The sequence below is a fragment of the Macaca thibetana genome, chromosome 2 (assembly GCF_024542745.1).
Source record: "Macaca thibetana thibetana isolate TM-01 chromosome 2, ASM2454274v1, whole genome shotgun sequence".
Classification (NCBI taxonomy): Eukaryota; Metazoa; Chordata; class Mammalia; order Primates; family Cercopithecidae; genus Macaca; species Macaca thibetana.
The window spans coordinates 50,825,459-50,849,158 of NC_065579.1; the positions used below are offsets into that span (position 1 = coordinate 50,825,459).

At 37.0% G+C, this 23,700-nt stretch overlaps 2 long non-coding RNA genes across 2 annotated transcripts in view; one reads left to right on the plus strand and one right to left on the minus strand.

The window, feature by feature from the left end:
- Nucleotides 1-23,700, plus strand: part of LOC126947494 (uncharacterized) — a 123,002-nt gene that overhangs the window by 40,833 nt on the left and 58,469 nt on the right. The window lies entirely within an intron of this gene.
- The window catches only part of LOC126947492 (uncharacterized), a 200,526-nt gene continuing 182,570 nt past the window's right edge, over nt 5,745-23,700 (minus strand). The window contains exon 10 of the long non-coding RNA XR_007723101.1: nt 5,745-5,909. This is a non-coding gene — a long non-coding RNA (uncharacterized LOC126947492). The remainder of the gene's footprint in view (nt 5,910-23,700) is intronic.

Below are 23,700 nucleotides of genomic sequence, written 5' to 3' on the forward strand. Positions count from 1 at the left end.
TTAACTATCCTAAAGATATATGCACCCAACACTGGAGCACCCAGATTTGAAAAAAGTTCTTAGAGACCTATGAAGAGCTTTAGATAACCATACAATAACAGTGGGAGGCTTCAACATCCCTCTTACAGTGTTAGAAAGATCATTGAGGCAGAAAACTAACAAAAATATTCAGAATCTAAGCTTGACACTTGACCAAATGGATGTAACACACATCTACAGAACACTCCACTCAACAACAGAATATACATTCTCATCTGCACATGGCACATACGTTAAGATTGCCCACACACTCGACCCTAAAGCAATTCTCAAAAAAAATTTTAAAAACTGAAATTGCATTCATTGATTTGTGGATGCTGAACCAACTTTCCACCTGAGGAATGAAGCCTACTTGATGGTGATGGATTAGCTTTTTGATGGGCTGATGGATTTGGTTTGTAAGTATTTTGTTGAGAATTTTTGCATAAATGTTCGTCAAGGAAATTGGCCTGAGGTTTTATTTTTTTATTGTGTCTCTGGCAGGTTTTGGTACCAGTATGATGCTAGCCTCACAGAATGAGTTGAGGAGGAGTATGTCCTTCTCAATTTTTTTGAATAGTTTTAGTGGGAAAGATGCCAGCTCTTCTTTGTAAATCTGGTGGAATTTGGCTGTGAATCCATCTGGCTGGGCTTTTTATGATCGGTAGGCTACTTATTACTGATTCAGTTTTGGAGCTCATTATTGGTCTGTTTATGGAATCAATTTCTTCCTATCTCAGCCTTGGGAGGCTGTGTGTGTCCAGGAATTCACCCATCTCTTCTAGAGTTTCTAGTTTATGTGCATCGGAGTAGTCTCTGATGGTTCTTTGTATTTCTGTGGGGTCAGTGATAACATCCCCTTCATAATTTCTAATTGTGTTCATTGAAGTATTCTTTCTTTTCTTTATTAGTCTAGCCAGCATCCTGTCTATCATTAATTGTTTTTTAAGCCAACTCCTGGATTCATTAATCTTTGGAATTGCTTTTTGTGCCTTGATCTCCTTCAGTTCAGCTCTGATTTTTATTATTTCTTTTATTCTGCTAGATTTGGAGTTGATTTGTTCTTGTTTCTCTAGTTCTTTCAGTTGTAATGTTAAGTTGTTAATTTGAAATCTTTCTAACGTTTTGATGTGGGTGTTTAGTGCGATAGATTTCCCTCTTAACATGGCCTTAGCTGTGTCCCAGAGACTCTTGTATGTTCTAGGTTTGTTTTTTTTTTTTTTCTTTGGTGTCAAAGAACTCCTTGATTTCTGCCTAGGAATGCAGCCAACCAGGGAGGTGAAAGATCTCTTTAATGGGAATTACAAAACACTGCTCAAAGAAATCAAAGATGACACAAAGAAATGGAAAAACATTCCAAGCTTATGGTTGAGAAGAATCAATATTATTAAAAATGGCCATACTACCCAAAGGAATTTACAGATTCAATGCTACTGCTGTCAAACTACCAATGATATTCTTCACAAAACTTGAGAAAAAAAAAAAAAACAACTATCCTGAAATCTATATGGAATCAAAAAAGGGCACAAAGAGCCAAAGCAATCCGAAGCAAAAAGAACAAAGCTGAAGGCACTATATTACTCAACTTCAAACTCCTACAGGGCTGCAGTAAACAAAACATCAGGGTACAAAAGCAGACATATAGAGGCCATTATCCTAAGAGAATTAACACAGGAGCAAAAAACCAAATACAGCATGTTCTCACTTACAAATGGGAACTAAACTTTGAGAACACATGGAAACAAAGAGGAGAACAGCAGACACAGGAGTTTACTTGAGGTTGTAGGGTAGCAGAAGGGTAAGGATCAAAAAACTACCTACCAGGTATTATGTTCAGTACCCGGGTGATGAAAAAATTGTACACAAAATCCCAGTGACATGCAATTTACCCATGTGACAAACCTGTACATGTATCCCCTGCATCTAAAATAAAAGTTGAAAGACAAAATTTAAAATAAAAATCAAATATAAAAAAAATATGATGTGAGAACAACTTAACCATCCATTGAAGAATGAATTAGAAAACAAAATGTGGTATATGCATACAATTAAATATTAATTAGACTTAAAATAGAAGGAAATTCTGACACATGCTAGAACATGGATTAACCTTGAAGACACGCTTACTAAAGTAAGCTAGTCACAAAAAGAAAAACATTGTATGATTTTACTAACACGAGGTTTCTAGAGTTGTCAAGCATATAGAGACAGTAAGTAGAATGGTAGTTAGCAGGGACTAGTGAGGGAGAAATATTGGAGAGTTAAGCATTTGATTGGTACAGAATTTCAATTGGGGAAGATGAAAAAGTTCTGGATAGATGGTGGTGATGGTTTCAACATTATGCATATATTTAATGTCACAGAAACATATACTTAAATTGTTTGAAATGTTAACTTTTGTGTTATGTGTATTTTATCACAATAAAAAATGTATTTCATTCTGAATATATTTGGAAAGTAGAATGCCAATCTGAAGGATTTTATGTAAGTATGAAAAAGAGATTTTATGTGAGTATGCAAAAGGGTTAGGGCAATTAAAATTAATAGAGAAGTCAGCAAGAATTGGAGATTTGAGGTGAAAATCAGATGTTGTGTTGTGAGATTTTGTTAATATTGAAGTGAAATGAACAACTGGATTGTTGTAATTGATTGCTAACTGATTTTCCGGCTTCTGCTCTGGCCTAAGGTCTAATCTCAAAACAGCAAAACAGCCAACCTTATAAATTTAAGTCAGAGTGTTTACATCAACACTGAAAATCTCCGCTAGACCCCCACCTCATCCACAGTTAAAATGCCAAGCTTTAAAGCAGGTCTGCAAGGCTCTGCATGACATCCATGTGCCCTGTAACTCTTCACATCACTCACTGCTCTCCAGTCACACCTGACCTCCTCTAGTTTTTCTTGATCACCCCACATATGGTCTCACCTGAGGACTCTTACACTGGCTGTCTCCTCTGCCTGGAATATTCCCCCAATCCCAAAACTCCCCCAGCTATTGACTTATCTATGCATCCTTCAGATCTTTCTATTTAGCTGCCTTATTAGTGAGGTCTCACCTGACAGAATACACAATGAAAAGCCTCCCCTTCCTTGCGCCCGGACCTGCTTTATTTCTTGATCTACTACTTATTACCGGATGATGTATCATTTATTTACATGTTTGTTTACTATCTTTTCCCTTATAGAGTTTAAGGTCCATAAAGGAAGAGATCTTCTATTTAGTTCGTTGACTTATCTCCAATGCATAAGAGTATCATATGTGATGTCTGATAGCTTCTTTATACATTTGTTAAATAAGTAAATGAATGAGCTTTTTCTGACCACTCTAGAGATGTTTTCAGAACTGATTGTGTCCTGCTCTTAATTTGTAGTAAAGTAAGAACTGGGACTGCTTGCCTCTCTACAGTTTTCTTTAATTATTTACTATATAGTCCTAAATATATTTTATTACTGATATTACACCTAAGATATGAAACAAGCAGTAGTTATTTACATTTGCAATTGTCCCAGAAATGTAACTTTTTGCAGTTTTGTTTGAATCAGGATCTAAACAAGGCCCTCACATTGACATTGCTTAATAGGAGTTTTAAACATTCCCCTGGATTTTTTTCCTTTTTTTTTGGTGGTGGGGGGTGTTGACCAGGGGGCTTATAATTTTTGTTGTTGTTGTTGTTGAAGAAACTAGGTCATTTGCTTATTGAGTTTTCCACAGTTTGAATTTCACTGATTTCAGCCTCATTGTGATGTTTAAAATGTTTCTCTGTCCCCTGCACTTCCTATAAATGCATTTAAAAGGCCACGAGTGGTGACTCACACCTGTAATCCCAGCATTTGGGAGGCCGAGGTGGGTGCATCACCCGAGGTCAGGAGTTCACGACTAGCCTAGCCAACGTGGTGAAACCCCATCTCTACTAAAAATACAAAAATTAGCTGGGTGTGGTGGGGGGGTGCCTGTAATCTCAGCTACTTGAGAGGCTGAGGCAAGAGAATTTCTTGAACCCAGGAAGTGGAGGTTGCAGTGAGCCAAAATCGTGCCACTGCACTCCAGCCTGGGTGACAAGAGAAAAACTCCATCTCAAAAAGCAAGCAAACAAACAAATAAATAAATAAATGTGTTTAAATGTGTTATTGAGTTGAGACTCAAGATTTAGACTCAGAGTCTTATTATTATTATTGTTATTTTTGGCAACACCACTTCAGTGATGGTTAAGTGTTCTATCAGCCAGCACTCAATATTTGGTAGTCTCACTTTCCAAAATAGGTATTTTTGTTAAGGAAATAAATCATTACAGATTCAGTTCATGTGTTCTTTTTTTCCCTCCTTTATTCTTTGGCTATGTTTCCTTTGTTGGGAATATATTCTTCCTATCCAGGTTTTCATGCTTTAATAAATATAGTTATGCATGCATAAATAGCCTCTTTTATATCAACCCAATAACATTTATGTTACTATAAATGGTATCATATTTTATATTGGATATTACAACTTACTTTTTCCGCTATAAGTTTTTCTCTCATTTATTCAAGTTAAAACATTTTTCTATTTTATCTATTTTAATAAGCATTCAGTATTCCATAATATGAATATGTTATGATATATTTGTTTCCCATTTAATTAATGCTACAATATTTTTGTGGGTACATGTGCATAGATATAGAATTACTCAGTCCTATAGGAGACACATTTTAATCTTTACTATATCCTGCCAAATTGTTTCCCAGATCCCTGATAACATTTCAAACACCTATCAGCATCGTTTTCCCAAATGTACAGCAACACTTGGCATTGTTAGATTTTAAATTTTTGCCAATCTGATATTTGTCAAATCTTTATCATTTTTGTTTTCCTTTGTAATTCTCTACTAATGAGTTGGAGCATCTTGATATGTTTGTCGGGTTCAGGGTTCTTTTACTGTAAGTCACCTGTTCATACAGTGTAGCTGTTTTAATCTCAGTTAATTTTTTACATTAATTTACAGGAGTGCTTCATTTATTCTGAAAAACAATCCTCTCAGCTATTGCATTGAAATATCTTTTCCTAGACTTTATCTTGTTCTTTTACTGTGTTTATATTGTCTGCTGTCAAAATAACATATTATTTATCCCTCAAAATTTGTATTTTCATAGCTAGTTTAAAAAATACTTACCTTCCTTAAATTCATAAAAAAGTCATCTATATTTTCATAAACATTTTAAGTTTTTTATTCAAATTTTAATTGTTTTTTTCTATGATGTGGCATATAAATCTTCTTTTAATTTTTTTCCATATAAATAACCAAAATGTCCTCAAACCAAAAATCAAATTTTTTCTTTCCCCATTGATGTGTAAAGCCACTTCTGCGGTTTACCAATTTCCCATATAATGTTGAGTGATGTCTGGGATCTCTACTGCATTCATCTAATTGTCTGTCCATATATACAGGTGCTATTTATAATTTCAGATAAAGAGATCATAGTTTTTAAAAATCTAACAAAAGGCTCTGCTAAACATTAATGGTTCTCTTATAGTCGATTTTCTCTATTTCCAACCATCTATCAATAAACTACTCCAGTTTTTACAGATTACTTCATCTATTTGTGTATCCTACTGTAAATCCTAGCTGACATCCTGGAATTGCTGCAAGCAAACACATTTTATATTCCCTTTCTCTTAGACAAATTCCCCACCTGATATCCTCTTCCCTCCCTCTCCTCCTGGCCTAGCTGGGCCCCACTTACATATTCATGGCTCACATGAGTCCAACACATGTCACAGTTCACCAACTTTCCTGGGTTATTCACTTGGTTTTCTTCCTTCATGAACATTTTTTTTTTCCTGTTGCCTTGTGAACTCTGAAGTACGTGTCACGACTGAAGAAACGATGAACATAATATCACAAATCTGGAAGTACCTATTAAAGGACATATCTGATAAATATTGATCCTTCTGATTCAACATTATACAATAGTCAAAAAGAGTGAAGCCAAATTTATCTGTGTAATTTAAATGCAAAACGTTTAGCAGAAATGAAAATTACTATAAATATTTCCTTTTTAACTGCTTTTAGATTTATCTGTTGGACTTCCTTTCTAGTCTCTGACATTTTTTTGGCCAACTCAGTGCTGATATGTCATCAGCCAAGCCAGCACAACAAGGAAATCCTATTGTTGAAAAAAAATTAAAGGCTTTAAAACATTGTTGATTGAGGAACATAGAAAACATCATTTAAAAGCCTTTTAAATTACCATTTCCTCCCTTGCTGCTAAATTTCCCTTTGTCTCATTTCACGCAGCTGGTCTGAATGATGACAGAGTGGTTTGCGATTATGTGGGTGACATTAGGCACTAGCTGAAATGGACACTAAAGGAAGAATCCAGCATCCTGAATTTATAATTCCTGCTACATTTGGCACTGCACCAACTTTACAAACATACAGCCCTCTTTTCCTCCCTCTCTCTCTCTCTCTCTTTTTCTGTAAATCCCATGGCCAATGAATGCTGCTATGGCAACGAAAGCTGGGGAAAGCCAGGGGAGCCTTGGCTATAAAAAGAGTTTTCAGAACATCATGGTAACCCGGAGCCCAGTGGCAGACTCTCAGGCAACCACATACTGTCACACATCTTGTCTAAAAGCAAACGCTTCTACCAAATTTATTTACCTGTGTTGTCAAATCACTTGCTACTGAATTCTAAGGACTCTTATTTCTATGATGGTTTTCATTTTCAATTATTGTATGGTTCATTCAAATCACACAGGTACATTTCTACAGTTATAAGACGCTTCCTAAAATAGACTCTTAGAAACTGAGCACAGCTGTCAAAATAATGTTATCGTCTTCAAGAATCTGTTTCAAAGATAGTTATTCCAAAGAAATTTAAAAGTTATATTCCTATATTAGCACACTAAGTAGTTCATGCCAGTTTAGTAAATCAAATATTCCATACTGCTAGCTTAATAAGATGGGGAGTCATGCATGAAATGACTGCCAGGTTAATGACATAGGGAGCCATGCATGGCATGTATTTGCATATAATAGCACAGAATGTTCTCCTAAATCCTTTAAATTACTCATCAATTCTTAAACAGGCATTTAACTAAATCCTCATTCAGAATCAGGAAGGTTTTTTTTTTTATTATTAAAAAAAAAAAGAATGAAAGAAAAAAAAAACACACCTACATATTTGAAGTGATTCGATGGGAGCTAAACAAACCTTAAAGGATTATTTTGATTGAAAATTCTAGCCTTGGGAAAAGGTTTACAGATCTGCATAAAGAAATAAACACATCTCCAGGGCCAGAGTAGAGGCGAGGGCCAGCAGCAAGCCCGTTTCCCAGCACTGTCTTTATCATATGCACAGTGAGTGTAGACCAGAAGTTTAACTTTTAGCCTCAGGAAAAAAAAGGATGTATCTCTAAAGCAGTGCAAAAAATATAGATTACATCTTGAATTGTTTCTTATTTCCAGTGTTTTGATGCACTCAATTGTGAATAAAATGAACAGGTTTTCTTTCACTTGGCCATCTATACATTCAGGGTATTAAGGAAATGTGTAACTGTTTATACAAACTAAGCAGACTGCATACAATCAGTACAGTTATAAACCCCACTGTTACTCAGAGGAAATCAGAAAGTACCCATGTCACACAATGGCTATTTTCTCTATCTGAAGGTGATGGTTTCCAAATAGCTTCATTAATCTCATAAATACTCATTGCAAAATAGGATGTACATACACCTCTAGAAGCAAAGCATGTCCAAAGAACAAAAAAAAGATAAAAAATGCAGATTTAGGTAACTGGTCTTCTCTTCCTCTCACATCTAGTAATAATGGCAACTAATCATTGAGCACATTCTCTACCTCAGTGTGCCAAGTGCATTTTCTGTAACCCTAACATTGATCTTCAGTGTAGGTATTATCTTCATTTTACAGATAGGGAAAGTGAGATTCATAAAGATTAAATAACTAATTCAAGTGACAATCTGAAACCAGGAAACCAGGATTTGAACTCTGTCGCAATTTCAATCCCATTTCCTTTCCACTAGCTACATTTTTTTTCTCAAGGCAGAAATAATTAACAGCGAATAAACTATTTCTACAGTGAATAAAGAAAAATAAGCTCAAGGATTTCTCTGAAAAGAGTGGTCTAGATTTTCTAGGATTCTTATATTGCCATCATGTGCTAATACAGAATAGAGGAGTCTCAACACCAGTCACTTCTTATGTCATGGTTACCCTCTCTGGGAATTTGGGTTGTTGTTAGCTGATTAAGATTATAAGATACATTGACAGTGGGAGTGGGGTGCATTTTATGTTAATTAGTATCTTAAAGCAATTCTAAAGCATGGTTCCAGAAATATAAAGCAAAAACCTACTCATTGACAAGAGAGGCAGAAAGTGTCTATGTAAATATTTACATATGGTCAATGGGTTGACATAACTCTATGAAGCAATGTTTTCTTTCAAGCATAGCCTTTCCTTAAGTGTTCATTATGTCTGATTGGAAAATGAGCTCCTTTCTAGTGAGATGGGTAGCCTTGCTGTCAGATAAAATAGTAGCCATAGCTATGACACGTGTATCTCTGATTAAGGTGAGGTTGACAGTCGACTGTTGAAACATAAATGATTTGCAGAACTTAATGTTCACCCAATAAACACAACTATAAATATTTTTTAAGTTGTAAAGTGTAGTAACACAAAATTATAAGAAATAGGGTGTTTTACTTAAAGTTGCATAGAAAGAAATTCACTTATAAATGAAGAAAGCATAGGCATGGTATGGAGTTAGATTAAGGAGATACAAAAATAAATGAAGCATAGATTTTTGCCCTCCAGGAGCTCACGTCGAATGGAAAAAAAAAAAAAAAAAAAAAAACACCGACGAACATTTAGTCTTCTAGATTCTGCAATAAATACAGACATTGGAGCACACAGAGATAAATTTAGCCCAGGCAGTAGTAGGTGGTAGGGAGAACAAGGAAGGTTTCCCAGGTGACACCCAAGTTGAAAATGACAGGATACAAAGAACTTAGGCAAGTGTGGAGGAAAGGAGCGTAATGTGTCAATAAAAGAGTTTAGAATAAAATCCAGCCAGGAAATCAGGGGAATTACATGTAGCTCAGGGATGCCTGGTAGGATGATGGTTGTGTCATGACCAGGACAGTGTTCACCTCTAGAAAACTCTGTAGTGGCATAAATGTTGAAACTCAGTGCTTAGTTTTTTTTTAAATGTAGTTACAATAGGCATGATTTTCTGATCCAAAAAATTCGGATAAATTAGGAGGAGACATTGTGTAGAGCGGGATAAACCATTGAGATCTGATGTTTTCAAAAAAATTTGCATTGCCTAATTGTTGTAAAAAGAAAGTAAATTTAGGCTGAGTTAGGTAACAAATTACATATAATTTCTGTTTCTGTAAAATCTAGAGATACTTGTTTCTTGTTGGTTTAACTTTAATGTTTTTCCTTAGACTGCAAATAAACAACATTGGGTTACTCATGATCATTTATTTATTTAATTAATTTATTTATTTATATACTACTTTCATTTTAGGTTCAAGGGTACGTGTGAAGGTTTGTTACATAAGTAAACATGTTTCATGGAGGTTTTTTGTACAGATTATTTCATCACCCAGGTATTAATCCCAGTACCCAATAGTTATCTCTTCTGCTCCTCTCCCTGCTCCCACCCTCCCTCCTCAAGTAGATCCCAGTGCCTGTTGTTTCCTTCTTTGTGTTCATAAGATTTTTTTTTTTAAGTTCCAGGATACATGTGGAGAATGTTCAGGTTTGTTACTAGGAATATGTGTGCCACGGTGGTTTGCTGCACCTATTGACCCATCCTCGGAATACCCTCCCCTTACCCCCGAACACCAACAGGCCCTGGTTTATGTTGTTCCCCTTCCTGTGTCCATGTGTCCTCATCACTCATTTCCTACTTATGAGTGAGAACATGTGGTGTTTGGTTTTTTGTTCCTGTGTTAGTTTGCTGAGGATGTTGGCTTTCAGCTTCATCCTTGTCCCTGCAAAGCACATGATCTCATTCCTTTTTATGGCTGCATAGTATTCCATGCTGTATATGTGCCACATTTTCTTTATCCAGTCTATCACTGATGGGCATTTTGGTTGGTTCAATGGCATTGCTATTGTAAATAGTGCTGTAATAAACATATGTGTGCATGTATCTTTATAGTAGAATGATTTATAATCCTTTGGGTATATAACCAGTAATGGAATTTCTGTGTCAAATGGTATTTCTGGTTCTAGATCCTTGAGGAATCACTATACTCTCTTCCACCATGGTTGAACTAATTTACATTCCCATAAAACAGTGTAAAAGTTTTCATATTTCTCCACAGCCTTGCCAGCATCTATTGTTTCTTAACTTTTTAATAATCACCATTCTGACTGGCATGAGATGGTATCTCTTTGTGGTTTTGATTTGCTTTTCTCTAATGATCAGTGATGTTGGGCTTTTTATAAATGTGTTTGTTGGCCACGTAAATGTCTTCTTTCGAGAAGTGTCTGTTCATATCCTTTGTCCACTTTTCAATGGGGTTGTTTTTTTCTTGTAAATTTGTTTACATTCCTTGTAAATTCTGGATATTAGACCTTTGCCAGATGAGTAGATTGCAAAATTGTTCTTCCATTCTGTAGGTTGCCTGTTCACTCTGATGATAGTTTCTTTTGCTGTGCAGAAGCTCTTAAGTTTAATTAGATCCCATTTGTCAATTTTGGCTTTTGTTGCAATTGCTTTTGGTGTTTTCATCCTGAAGTCTTTGCCTACTCTTGTGTCCTGAATGGTATTGTCTAGGTTTTCTTCCAGGGTTTTCGCGGTTTGGGTTTTACATTTAAGTCTGTAATCCATCTTGAGTTAATTTTTGTATATGGTGTAAGGAAGGGTCCAGTTTATGTAAGTCCTGCTTGCTTTTTTCCACTCATTTATTAATTTTGGTTACATAATAACCAACTGGAAAACCTCAATCCCCAAACAGAATCTGTGGCCTAGATAATCTACATCTAATTTTACAGTACTCTTCACCAACCTACTATCCTAAATCAGGCAGCAATTATCCTCTTTTCATCATTCCTCAACTTTCCTGTTTAGATAGTACTGTTGCTTCTAAAGTTTATATATATAAACTTTATTTTTGTGTGTATTTACTCATATATATATTTACTGTTTTATATGTTTTTACTGTTTATATATTCAATGTAAATAAATAGAGTAATTTTAAATTATTTTTATCTTGATAAAAGGAAAATAAACATCATGTAATTTTTTGAGAATTAACTTTTCATTTAATTATTGTATTATCATACTGCTAAGATTAATTCATGTTGTGGGAAGTCAGGGACCCCGAATGGAGGGACTGGCTGAAGCCGTGGCAGAAGAACATAAATTGTGAAGATTTCATGTACATTTATTAGTTCCCCAAATTAATACTTTTATAATTTCTTATGCCTGTCTTTTCTGCAGTCTCTGAACATAAATTGTGAAGATTTCATGGACACTTATCACTTCCCCAATCAATACCCTTGTGATTTCCTATGCCTGTCTTTACTTTAGTCTCTTAATCCCATCATCTTCTTCGTAAACTGAAGAGGATATATGTCGCCTTAGGACCCTGTGATGATTGCGTTAACTGCACAAATTGTTTGTAGAGCATGTGTGTTTGAACAATATGAAATCTGGGCACCTTGAAAAAGGAACAGGATAACAGCAATGTTCAGAGAACAAGGGAGATGGCCTTGGACTCTGACTGCTGGTGAGTCAGGTGGAAGAGAGCTATATTTCTCTTCTTTCAAAAGCAAATAGGAGAAATATTGCTGAATTCTTTTTCTCAGCAAGGAACATCCCTGAGAAAGAGAATGCGTCCCTGAGGGTAGGTCTATGAACAGCCCCCATGGGGATGGCCATCTTTTACAGTCGAAGCCAGAGGGATGAAATAAGCCCCAGTCTCCTGTAGCGCTCCCAGGCTTATTAGGATGAGGAAATTCCCGCCTAATAAATTTTGGTCAGACAGGTTGTCTGCTCTCAAACCCTGTCTCCTGATAAGATGTTATCAATGACAATGCGTGCCCGGAAACTTCATTAGCAATTTTAATTTTGCCCTGTCCTGTGGTCCTGTGATCTCACCCTGCCTCTATTTGCTTTGTGATACTTTATCACCTTGTGAAGCATGTGATCTCTGTGACCCACACCCTATTCGTACACTCCCTCCCCTTTTGAAAATCGCTAATAAAAACTTGCTGGTTTTACAGATCAGGGAGCATCATGGAACCTGCCGACATGTGATGTCTCCCCTGGACACCCAGCTTTAAAATTTCTCTCTCTTGTATTCTTTCCCTTTATTTCTCAGAACAGCCAATGCTTGGGGAAATAGAAAAAAACCCACGTTAAATATCAGGAGTGGGGTTTTCCCCGATATCTGGCGGCACGCCTGGTGGTTTTTTCTTTTTTCCTAAGCGCATGTGGGAACTCGATTCCCTTTGGTAGGTGCAGAGAAATGTCATTGGTTTCGTCCACAGATATGCGTGTTCGACTCCCTGATGACTGGTGAGTAGTCTGTGTGTGGTCCGGGTTAACTATGGGTCACACAGAGTATAAAAATTATACTTATCTCTTCTATATTAAACTTCAGTTAAAACAGGGAATTGTTCAAGTGCCCTTGGAAAATATGGTCACTCTGTTCAGGGCAGTGGTAAAATTCTATCCTTGGTCTCCTGAAAAAGGAACCTTATATGTAGACCTGTTAAAACAGGGAAGTGTCTGAGTAACCATGGAAAATATGGTCACTCTATTCAGGGCCTTGGTTTCCTTGGAAAAATACCGTCCTTGGTTTCCTGAAAGAAGAACCATATATGTAAAAGTGTTGGATCTTGTTGCAGCATTCCAGTAACTGGTCTCCACAGGGAATTATGTTCCCGTTACTGTTTGGGGTGATTGGGCCTTGGTGCATGCCATCCTAATACCTCCTCAACTTTCCTTTCCCACACGGCTTTTGTTATCTGATCAGCCTTTCCCTTCAGCTACTCCTCTCCCACCTAAGGTGCTGAAAATTCAATGTCTAACTCTGGTGACTTTGGCCTAACATTACCCCTAATGATCTCACTTCTTTTCATGAAGAGCTGGTACTTGAAGATCCTGCAGCCTGGACTCACACAGCCCGGGACCGTAGATAGGCTAATTCTTCCCTCTTCCAATCTTTGTAGCATTTGCCTCCGAGTGTTACCTAATGGCTCCAGAACCAAAGTACAATTTACCCGTAATTCTTCAGGCCTTCCCCCATCCACTTTAGCCCCTCACCCTCCTGTCAGTGTCGTTTCAGTTCCTCAGCTGGTCACATTGCCATCCACTCAGCCTACTTCGCAGTACCGTTCTTCACACATGGACGCCCGTAATCACCAGTATACTTCTGCTTCTTCTACTTCTTCAATTCCCCTTTCTCACACTCTGATTCCAGTCTGCATCAACATGCACTGCTCAATCTTACCTTTTTAAGAGAATTTAAGGATGCTTATACTCAGTATGGTCCTACTTCTCCTTATGTTAGAATGGTATTACAAGCTTTTTGTATGGAGCTCGCCTTACTTCCTTTAGACTTGGACCTTTTGGCAAAAAGCTGTTCTTACCCCATCTCAGTCTGGTGGTGAGAAGAGGCCTGTTTGCAGGCTCAGCTATATCAGGCTAATGGCATTCTAATTGCTCAGGCTCAGTTCACAGGTTCTGATAGTTTCTTTGATACTTATGCCCAATTAAACTTTGATGCTCTTACCATGAAACAAGTAACAAATGTGTGTATGAGAGCTTGGGATAAATTATGCGCTCCAGGCCAAGCTCCTGTTTCTTTTACCACGGTTAAACAAGGTCACTCTGAATTATACCCTGATTTTTTAGCTAAATTACAAGATGCTGTTGAAAAATCTGTCTCTGATGAGTGCACTCAAGGTATTCTCCTTCATATGTTAGCTTTTGAAAATGTGAACTATGAGTGTAAAATGGCCATGCGTTCTGTCCAACGACAAAATTTATGTGATCACAGGATGTTGCCTGCATATATTAGAACTTGTGAAGGCACTGGATCAGATACCTACAAAGCTATTCTGTGGGCACGGGCCATGAAGGACACCGAAGAAACTAGTTCCACTAATTCTTTTCTTGGAGTCTGCTATAATTGCGGCCAACTTGGTCATACTCGAAAATATTGCACTGTTAAAAACTTAAAAGCAGCCAAGTCTACTCAACAAACACAGCCAAATGCTGCTGCTACTGTTGGCCCACGTTGTTGCAAGGGTAAACATTGGGCAAGTAATTGCCTCGCTAAGTATGATATAGATGGAAATCCCCTGCCACAACACCAGGGAAACAGGGAGTGGGGCCAGTCCCAGGCCCCAACGTCAAATGGGACCCTTTAGACTCAGACCAATGTTGCGTTTCCACTTCAGGCAGTCCCAACGCAACCCCCAGCACAAACAAACTTACCTATAGCCAACCCAAATGGGGCCCAGTCTCTCCTTCTGTCTCAGTACAATGCTTGTCCATCTCCATGGTAGGCGGCGGGGCGGTTGATCTCCGTAGTACTATTCCTCTGAATTTATTACCTAACTCTTTGCCTTTAATTGTCCCTACTGGGGTCACTGGCCCTTTACCTCAAAGTTCGGTGGGTCTGGTGTTAGGTGGGGCATCCACCTCGGCTAAAGGTATCATCATTCATACTGGTCTCATTAATTCTGATTCCGTTGATGAGATTAAATTAATCGTGTCTGCCAAGGTTCCTGTTTCCATTCTGGCTGGTGAGTCAATTGCTTGATTGCTTTTACTACCTAATATTGTTTTAAACAAAGGAAATAAGACACGTGGCCCTGGGATGGGCTCTGGCGGGGAAAAGGCTGCTTATTGAATTAATGTAATTTCTAAACAATGCCCACCTGCACCATACACATTCAAGGAAGAAAGTTTGAGGGCATAGTAGATACTGGTGCTGATGTTTCTGTTATTTCCTCTAGTTTATGGCCTTCCTCCTGGCTTAAACATCCTGCTAACGTGGGACTAGTAGGTGTTGGAAAAGCCGAGTATGAAAGTGTATGAAAGCACATTTATCTTGCCTTGCACTGGCCCTGATGGTCAAAAGGGTACAATTCAGCCCTATATCATGCCAATTCCCATTAATCTTTGGAGTAGAGATTTACTGGCACAATGAGGAGCTGAAATTAATATTCCACATAACTCTTAGAGTATTCCCAGTCAGCATGTGATGGAAAACATGGGGTTTGTTCCTGGGCTCGGTCTTGGTCCAAAGCATGAAGGAATTACTAAACCCCTCCCAGTTACTATAAAACAAAACAGGGCGGTTTTAGGTTATCCTTTTTAGTGTTGGCAGCTGCCACCCCTCCTGATCCTTTCCCTTTACAATGGAAATCTGACACACCCGTTTGGATTCAGCAGTGGCCACTTTCTAAAGAAAAACTGGAGACTTTAAGTCAATTGGTTTCTGAACTGTTACAACTTGGAAATGTGGAACCCTCTCTTTCCCCCTGTGTTTCTAGTAAAAAAGAAATCTGGTACATGTCGGATCGGTTCGAAGTTCAAGCCGCCTTTCAACATTCCGTACTGTGGCAAATTCACTTGTCTGATTTCATTGGCGTTATTCACAATCATTATCCAAAGAACAAATTGTTTGATTTTATAAAAATGACGTCTTGGATGGTCCCTCAATTAACCAACGATCAAAGATCAGCCCATTCCTGAGGCCATTACAGTGTTCACTGATGGCTCCAGTAATGGCAATGCTGGTTATATAGGTCCTACAGTCAAGCTTATTTCTACCTCTTATACTTCTGCTCAAAAGGCAGAGTTAATTGCTGTGATTACTGCCTTACAGGATTTCTTCAAACCTTTAAATACTCTCTCTGATTCTACTTAACGTGGGAAAGAGAATATGCTTGTGTTTCTCCAGGAGATCATCAAAAGAAAACCATAGGGAAAAGATGTCTGTGTCAGAGACTGCCCTCAGACGTGGTGAGATCTATGCCAACTCCTCAGAAGCAGGCACACCAAATCACAATGAGTCAAATTCAATCCTCTCTGATGGCAATAGAGACCCAGCTAACTAATCCCCCTTCTAATTATCTTTCTTTTTCTCCTTACGAACCTAAAAACCTCACCATTTCTATTAGCCTGAAAATAACATCCCTCTGTTTTTCTCCTCCTCCTTCAGCACTCAATCTCGCTTACAATAGGTAATGATTCTCCTCTTTATACTTTATACTTTCTGTCTCACCAATTTCCTCTCACACTGATTTACCTGCTACACATAATTATTCTTATTGGGCTTATGTGCCTTTTCCTCCACTTATTCGACCTCTCACCTGGATGAATGCTCCTGCAGAAATCTATACTAATGATAGTATGTGGATGCCTGGAGCTACATATGACTGTTGCCCAATTCAACCAAGAGAAGAAGGCACTGAATTTAATGTTCCTATGGGTTATAAATACCACCCTCTGTGCCTCAGACATGCACATGCTTGTACTCATCTAGAAACTCAAGTCTGGGCTGCTTATCTTCCGGATAAATCAGCTACAGAGGAACTGGGATATTTGGTCTCTGGCCTCTCCCTTTCTCCTTTAAAACAAATGAAAGAGGGAGTAATGGGAGATACCCCATACTTTCATTATAAGCCTGCAGGAAAACCATGCCCTAAAAATTTTGAGGGCCCATCTAAAACTTTAATTTGGGAAGACCGTGTTAACTCACATGCAGTAATATTAAAAAATGACTCATATGGTTTAGTAATAGACTGGGCACCAAAGGGCTATTTAAAAAACAATTGCTCATCTGGCGGAAAGGAATGCCTGGAGGCTACTTATTTTATTTCTTATCGGGAGAACGAGAATCATCATTCTACTTTGCATAGGAAGTTCAGCTCATTCTTTCCCTTAAAATGGGAAGATAAAAGCATTACCCCTATGAGGCCTAATATGATACTCCCCATTCTGAGCCCAGAACACCCAGAACTTTGGAAATTGGCTATTGCCATGTCTGGACTGTGAGTATGGGAAGGGGAAACTATTCTGTCTGTTGTCCCCACTACCATCCCCGTCTCTCATTATCAACATAGATTCAGACATTCTGCTTTACTTACCTCCAAGCTGACTGTTCCCATACAGAGTTGTGTTAAGCCTCCTTACATACTGTTAGTTGGAAATATCAAAATTTGGACGAACAATCAAACTGTCCAATGCATTAACTGTCATTTATACACTTATATTAACTCCCATTTTGACTCCAGGAAAAGTGTAACGTTGGTTTGAGCTCGAGAAGGAATCTGGATTCCGGTAACTTTGCCCAGACCTTGGGAATCCTCCCCCTCAATACATTTAATTAATGAAGTGTTACAGGAAATTCTAAAAAGATCTAAGAGATTTGTTTGCACTTTAATCGCTGTGATCATGGGCCCAATTACAGTCACTGCAATAGCCACCACTGCCGGGAATGGCGTTACGTCAGTCTATTCAAACGGCTCATTTTGTTAATGATTGGCAAGCCAATTCCACCCAAATGTGGAATTCTCAACAAGGCATTGATCAAAAATTGGCTAATCAAATTAATGATTTAAAGCCATCTGTTATTTGGCTTGGAGATCAGGTAATGAGTCTCGAACATCACATGCAAATGCAGTGCCACTGGAATACCTCTGATTTCTGTATCACTCCGTATTCCTATAAGGAGACTGATGATTCATGGGAAATGGTCAAAGGACACCTTCTGGGTAGGGAAGATAATTTATCATTGGACATAACTAAATTAAAGAAACAAATTTTTGAAGCCTCTCAAACTCATTTATCCGTTGTGCCTGGAGCTGAGGCATTAGATCAGGTGGCAGAAAATCTTTATGGATTAAACCCCATGACTTGGATTAAGTCTATTGGGGGCTCCACTGTAGTAAATTTTGGAATTATGTTTCTCTGTTTAATCGGCTTGTTTTTAGTGTGCCGGACCAGTCAAAGAATCCTGTATCAAAATCGAGAGAACAAACAAGCCTTCATCGCCGTGGCACATTTATATAAAAAGAAAGGGAGAAAAATCATAGTTTTTTGTCACTGTATTTCATTCATTTTAACCACTATATGTTATTTTATTGGATGTGAATATATGAATATATCACATTTACCCTGTTTATGTGCTTTTCTGTTTTTCCAGTTTTTGCTATTGTGAACAGTGCCACTATGAATATTTTACATGTCTTTGGTGAAACATGTGCACAAGTACTAGATTTCTTTTGTTTATTTACCTAAGATATAGAATTACTGAGTCATGGGGTAGGCAAATGTTCTGCTGTGGTAATGCCAAACTGTTTTCTAAATCACTGCATCAAATTATCCTTCAAAAAGTAGTGTATAATAGGTACTGTGAATCTACAAGCGTTCCAACACTTGGTATTGTGCGAGTTTATAATTTTTGCTAATTAAATGGGTATAAAAATGTATCCTATTGCATTCTTCCTATATGTTTCCCTGATCATCAGGGATTGTTACTTTGTGTTTCATTGAACACGTAGGTTTTCTCACACATATGTTTGGTGAAATATCTTGCCCACATTTTCTTGGAATTTTTTTTTTTTTTTTTTTTTTTTTTTTTTTTTGATATGGAGTCTCGCTTTGTCGCCCAGGCTGGAGTGCAGTGGTGCCATCTCGGCTCACTGCAAGCTCCGCCTCCCGGGTTCACACCATTCTCCTGCCTCAGCCTCCGAGTAGCTGGGACTACAGGCGCCCGCCACCTCGCCCGGCTAATTTTTTGTATTTTTAGTAGAGACGGGGTTTCACTGTGTTAGCCAGGATGGTCTCGATCTCCCGACCTCGTGATCCGCCCGCCTCGGCCTCCCAAAGTGCTGGGATTACAGGCTTGAGCCACCGCGCCTGGCCTTTCTTGGATATTTTTGAGTTCTTATTGGCATAAGAATAATTCATGCCTTTTTGATACCAATTCTTTAACAATAGTAAATATTGTAAATACGTTTTCCTAGTTTGAAATGTCTTTTCATTTTCTTCAAGCTTTGCTTTTATAACCAAAAATTTTTACTTGGAAAAGTTGCAGTTATTCATTCTTCCTTTTTTTTTTTTTTTTTTTTTTTTTTTTTTTTTTTTTTTTTTTTTTTTTTTTTTTTTTGAGACGGAGTCTTGCTCTGTAGCCCGGGCTGGAGTGCAGTGGCCGGATCTCAGCTCACTGCAAGCTCCGCCTCCCGGGTTTGCGCCATTCTCCTGCCTCAGCCTCCTGAGTAGCTGGGACTACAGGCGCCCGCCACCTCGCCCGGCTAGTTTTTTGTATTTTTAGTAGAGACGGGGTTTCACCGTGTTAGCCAGGATGGTCTCGATCTCCTGACCTCGTGATCCGCCCGTCTCGGCCTCCCAAAGTGCTGGGATTACAGGCTTGAGCCACCGCGCCCGGCCCATTCTTCCTTTTATGGTCAATTTTTCTCTTTTATTTTATAAGTATTTCCCTATCTTAAAGTTTAGGAGAAATCACTTATATTTTTCTATCAAGGATTTAAAGTATGAAATTGATTTTTGTATATCATGAGAGGTAGGAATTCAAATTTACATGAGTATACTATTTTCCCATCTTTATTCATTGAATTTCTTCCTTACCCACTTTTCAGACACAATACACCTCTCGTGTATGAGTTCCACGCATGTGTGGGTCAACCTCTGAGCTCTATGTTATTCTGTTAGTCTAATTGTCTGTCTCTGCAATAGTATCACATGATCTTAATTACCATAGCTCTATAAAAAGACCTATTATCTAAATAATAAGTCCATCCTTCATACATATGCTCTCAAAATTCTTCTGGCAATTTTTCCCTGTAATCTTCTATATAAATATTATAAATGGATTATCAAGTTTCTTTCTTTTTAGATTTTAACATGATTTGCCTTAAATCTATGCATCAATTTGAGAAAAACTAACATTTTTAAGATATAAAGATATAGTTATGGTATATCTCCCCATTTATTTAAGTCTTTCATACTTTTTAATACAGTTTCATAATTTTACTGTGGAAGTCTTAACATCATTTGTTAAATTTATTTCTATGTATGTATTACTGTTCCTTGGTTTTATCTTCATCTTTGCCCTTGATGTTCTTTGGTGAACCAAAAAGCCTTAATTTGACATAATCAAGCTAGTTAATTTTTCATCTTTATCCTTTTGGGTTTTTGTTAAAGTGTTTCATGACTCTAGATTGCACAGATATCTTTCTACATTATATTCCATTCTCTTTGTAGTTTTATGTTTCTTATCAGTCTTTAATCTAGTTGTAATACACTTGTTTATATATTGTTAACTAGAAATTCAGTTTTGTTTTTCTCCACATAATGATCTAGTAGAAATAATTCACATTTCCTGCATGGATTGGTGATGACACTTTAATCATATATTAAATTTCTGTTTGTAGAACAAAATAGTGACATTGATTTATTTAATTTTTCTTTCTTAAGTTTTTATATCTACTTTATTATTGACTGCAAGATGAAAGTGATTGACAAGAATCAAAGTATACATTTAAAAAATGTTCAAGTGACATAGAATTGTACATATATATTGTTTGCAACATGATGTTCTGAAGTACATACACATTGTGAAATAGTTAAATCTAGCTAATTAACAAATATATTGTCTCAGTTATCATTTTTGTGGTGAGAACACTTAACCTCCAATTTTTACATTTTCAAGAATTCGATGTATTGTAATTAACTGTAGCCACCATGCTATGCAATAGATCTCATGAGCTTATTCCTATCTAACTATAATTATATGTCCTTTAACCAACATCTCCCTGTCCTGCTTTTCCCCTGACTACCCCAGCCTCTGGAAACCACCATTCTACTCCCTGCTTCTATGAGATTAGCTTTGTTCAACTCCACATATGAGTGAGATCATGTAGTATTTGTCTTTCTGCGCCAGTCCTACTTCACTTAACATAATGCTTTCTAGGTTCATCCATGCTGATTTTATTTTTTTTATGACTGAATAGTATTCCACTGTATATACAGGTGAAATTTTCTTCATCCATTCATCTGTTGATGAATACTTAGGTTGATTCCATATTTTGATTATTGGAAATAGTGCTGCAGTAAACATGGGAGTGCACATCTCTTTGACATACTGATTTCCTTTTCTTCGGATATATACCCAGTTCTAAAATTGCTGGATCATATGGAAGTTTTACTTTTAATTTTTTGAGGAAATTCCAGACTATTTTCTATAATGGCTGTACTAATTTACATTCTCAGAAACAGTGTGTAGGGTTCCCTTTTCCCCACCTCTATTCCAACATTTGTTACCTCTTGACTTTTGACAATAGCCATTCTAACAGAAGTGAGGTAATATCTCACTGTGGTTTCGACTTACATTTCTCTGATGATTAGTGATGTTGGGCATTTATTCACGTACTTGTTGGCAATTCACATGCCTTCTTTTGAGAAGCGTCTATTCAGATTTTTTGTCCATTTTTCAGTCAGGTCATTAATTTTCTTGCTGTTGAACTGTTTAAGTTTCTTATATATTTTGGATATTAACCTCTTATTGTATGGTGTGCAAATCCTGTTCTGTGGATTTTCTCTTCACTCTGCTGGTTGTTTCCTTTGCTGTGTGAAAGCTTTTCAGTTTAATTGTTCTATTTTTCTATTTTTGCTTTTATTGCCTGTTCTTTTGTGGTCACATCCAGAAAATCATTGCCCAGACCAATGGCATGGAACTTCTCTGTTAGGTTTTCTTCTAGTAGGTTTCATGGTTTCAGGTATTACATTTAAGTCTTTAATCCAATTGAGTTGTTTGCTGTATATAATGAGAGATAAGTGTCTGATTTCATTCTTATGTATGTGGATATTCAGCTTTCCCAATAACTTATTGAAAAAACTGTTCTTTCCCCATTATGTGTTCTTGGTACCTTTGATAAAAATCAGTTGGCAATACAATTTCTCAGCTCTTTATTCTATTCCATTGGTCTATGTGTCTATTTTTATGCCAGTGTCATGTTGTTTTGGTTATTATAGTTTTGTAATATATTTTTATATCAGATAGTGCTATGGTAGTGTGATGCCTCCAGCTTTGTTATTTTTGCTAAAGATTGCTTTTGCTATTTAGGATCTTTTTTGGCTCCATAAGAAGTTTAGGATTTTTTTTCTATTTTTGTGAAAAATGTCACTGGTATTTTGATAGGGACTGCATTGAATCTGCAGATAACTTTGTGTAGTATGAACATTTTACAATATTTATTCTTCTGATTCATGAACACAAGATGTCCTTCCATATATTTGTTTCTTCAGTTTTTTTCATCAATATTTCTTAGTCTTCAGTGGAGATTTTTCACCTCCCTCATTAAACTTATTCCTAAATATTTTATCTTTTGTAGCTATTGTAAATGAGATTGATTTCTTCATTTCTTTTTCAGATAGTTTGCTATTAGTGTACAGGGACATTGCTGATTTTTTGTGTATTGATTTTGTGCACTGCAATTTTGCTGAATTTATATACTAGATTTAACAGGTTTTTGAGGGAGTCAGAATACACATTTTAATGAAACCCATTATAATGAATTATCTATAAAAAGAGTTATCATATGTTTTCATTTATAAATGCCATCTCAGATTAATTAATAATGTTGCCTCAACTTGTTCTCAAGAGTGTCATTTCAAAAAATTAGGGGTGGTGAAAATTAAGTATTTATGAATATAATCACATCTTTGACCACTGAGCACTTTTGACCACTTTCACCATTTGGGACACCTGAGAGCAGTGGAAGCCAAATCTGACACTACAGTTTTGAATGGTTACCCATTCAAAATGATGGGAGCTCCTAAGCTTAACAAACTCCATATTAAGCAAGTTAAAAATATCCACACATTAAAGTGAAATCTCAGAAAATCAAGGGAAAAGAAGAAAAACATTACATAGAAAGGAGAAACAATTTACCAGATTCCTTAAAATCAGCAATGAACAATTGAAGGTATTGGTGCAATATTTTTTAAAGTGTTGAGAGAGAATTAACTTTGTAGCTAAATCTCTATACTTTCCAAAACTCATTATTCAAAAGTAAGTATGAATGATTGGCCTGATGACTCATGCCTATAATCCCAGAACTTTGGGAGGCTGAGGCAGTCAGACTGCTTCAGCCTATTTAGTTCAAGACCAGCTTAGACAACATAGTGAAACTCAGTCTCTACCAAAAAAATTCAAAAAATTAGCCAGGCATGGTGGTGTGCACCTGTAGTCCCAGCTATTTGGGAGGCTAGGAAGCTCCCTTGAGTCTGGGAGGTGGAGGTTGCAGCTGAGATCCTGCTACTGCATCCAGCCTCGGTGACAGAGTAAGACTCTGCCAAAAAAAAAAAAAAAAAAGTAAGTATGATAAGTATGAAATAAAGACTTTTCAGCCATACAGACTCCGATGTTTCACAGGATTGGGTATTACTGGAAGGGATGGGGATGAGGATGGGGATGGAACCTAAGCTAGACTGAAAAGAAAATAATCAACCAAGATAACAAGTAAGTGAACCCAAGAAGTAGGCTGTGAGAAAAGAAGGCTAGTCAAAGAAATCATTGCATAAAATAAAACAAATAACAGTAAATATTTATTTATAATTTATCATATCCAATTGTGTAATCACTTTAAATGATTTGATTCATTTAATCTTTCTACCACC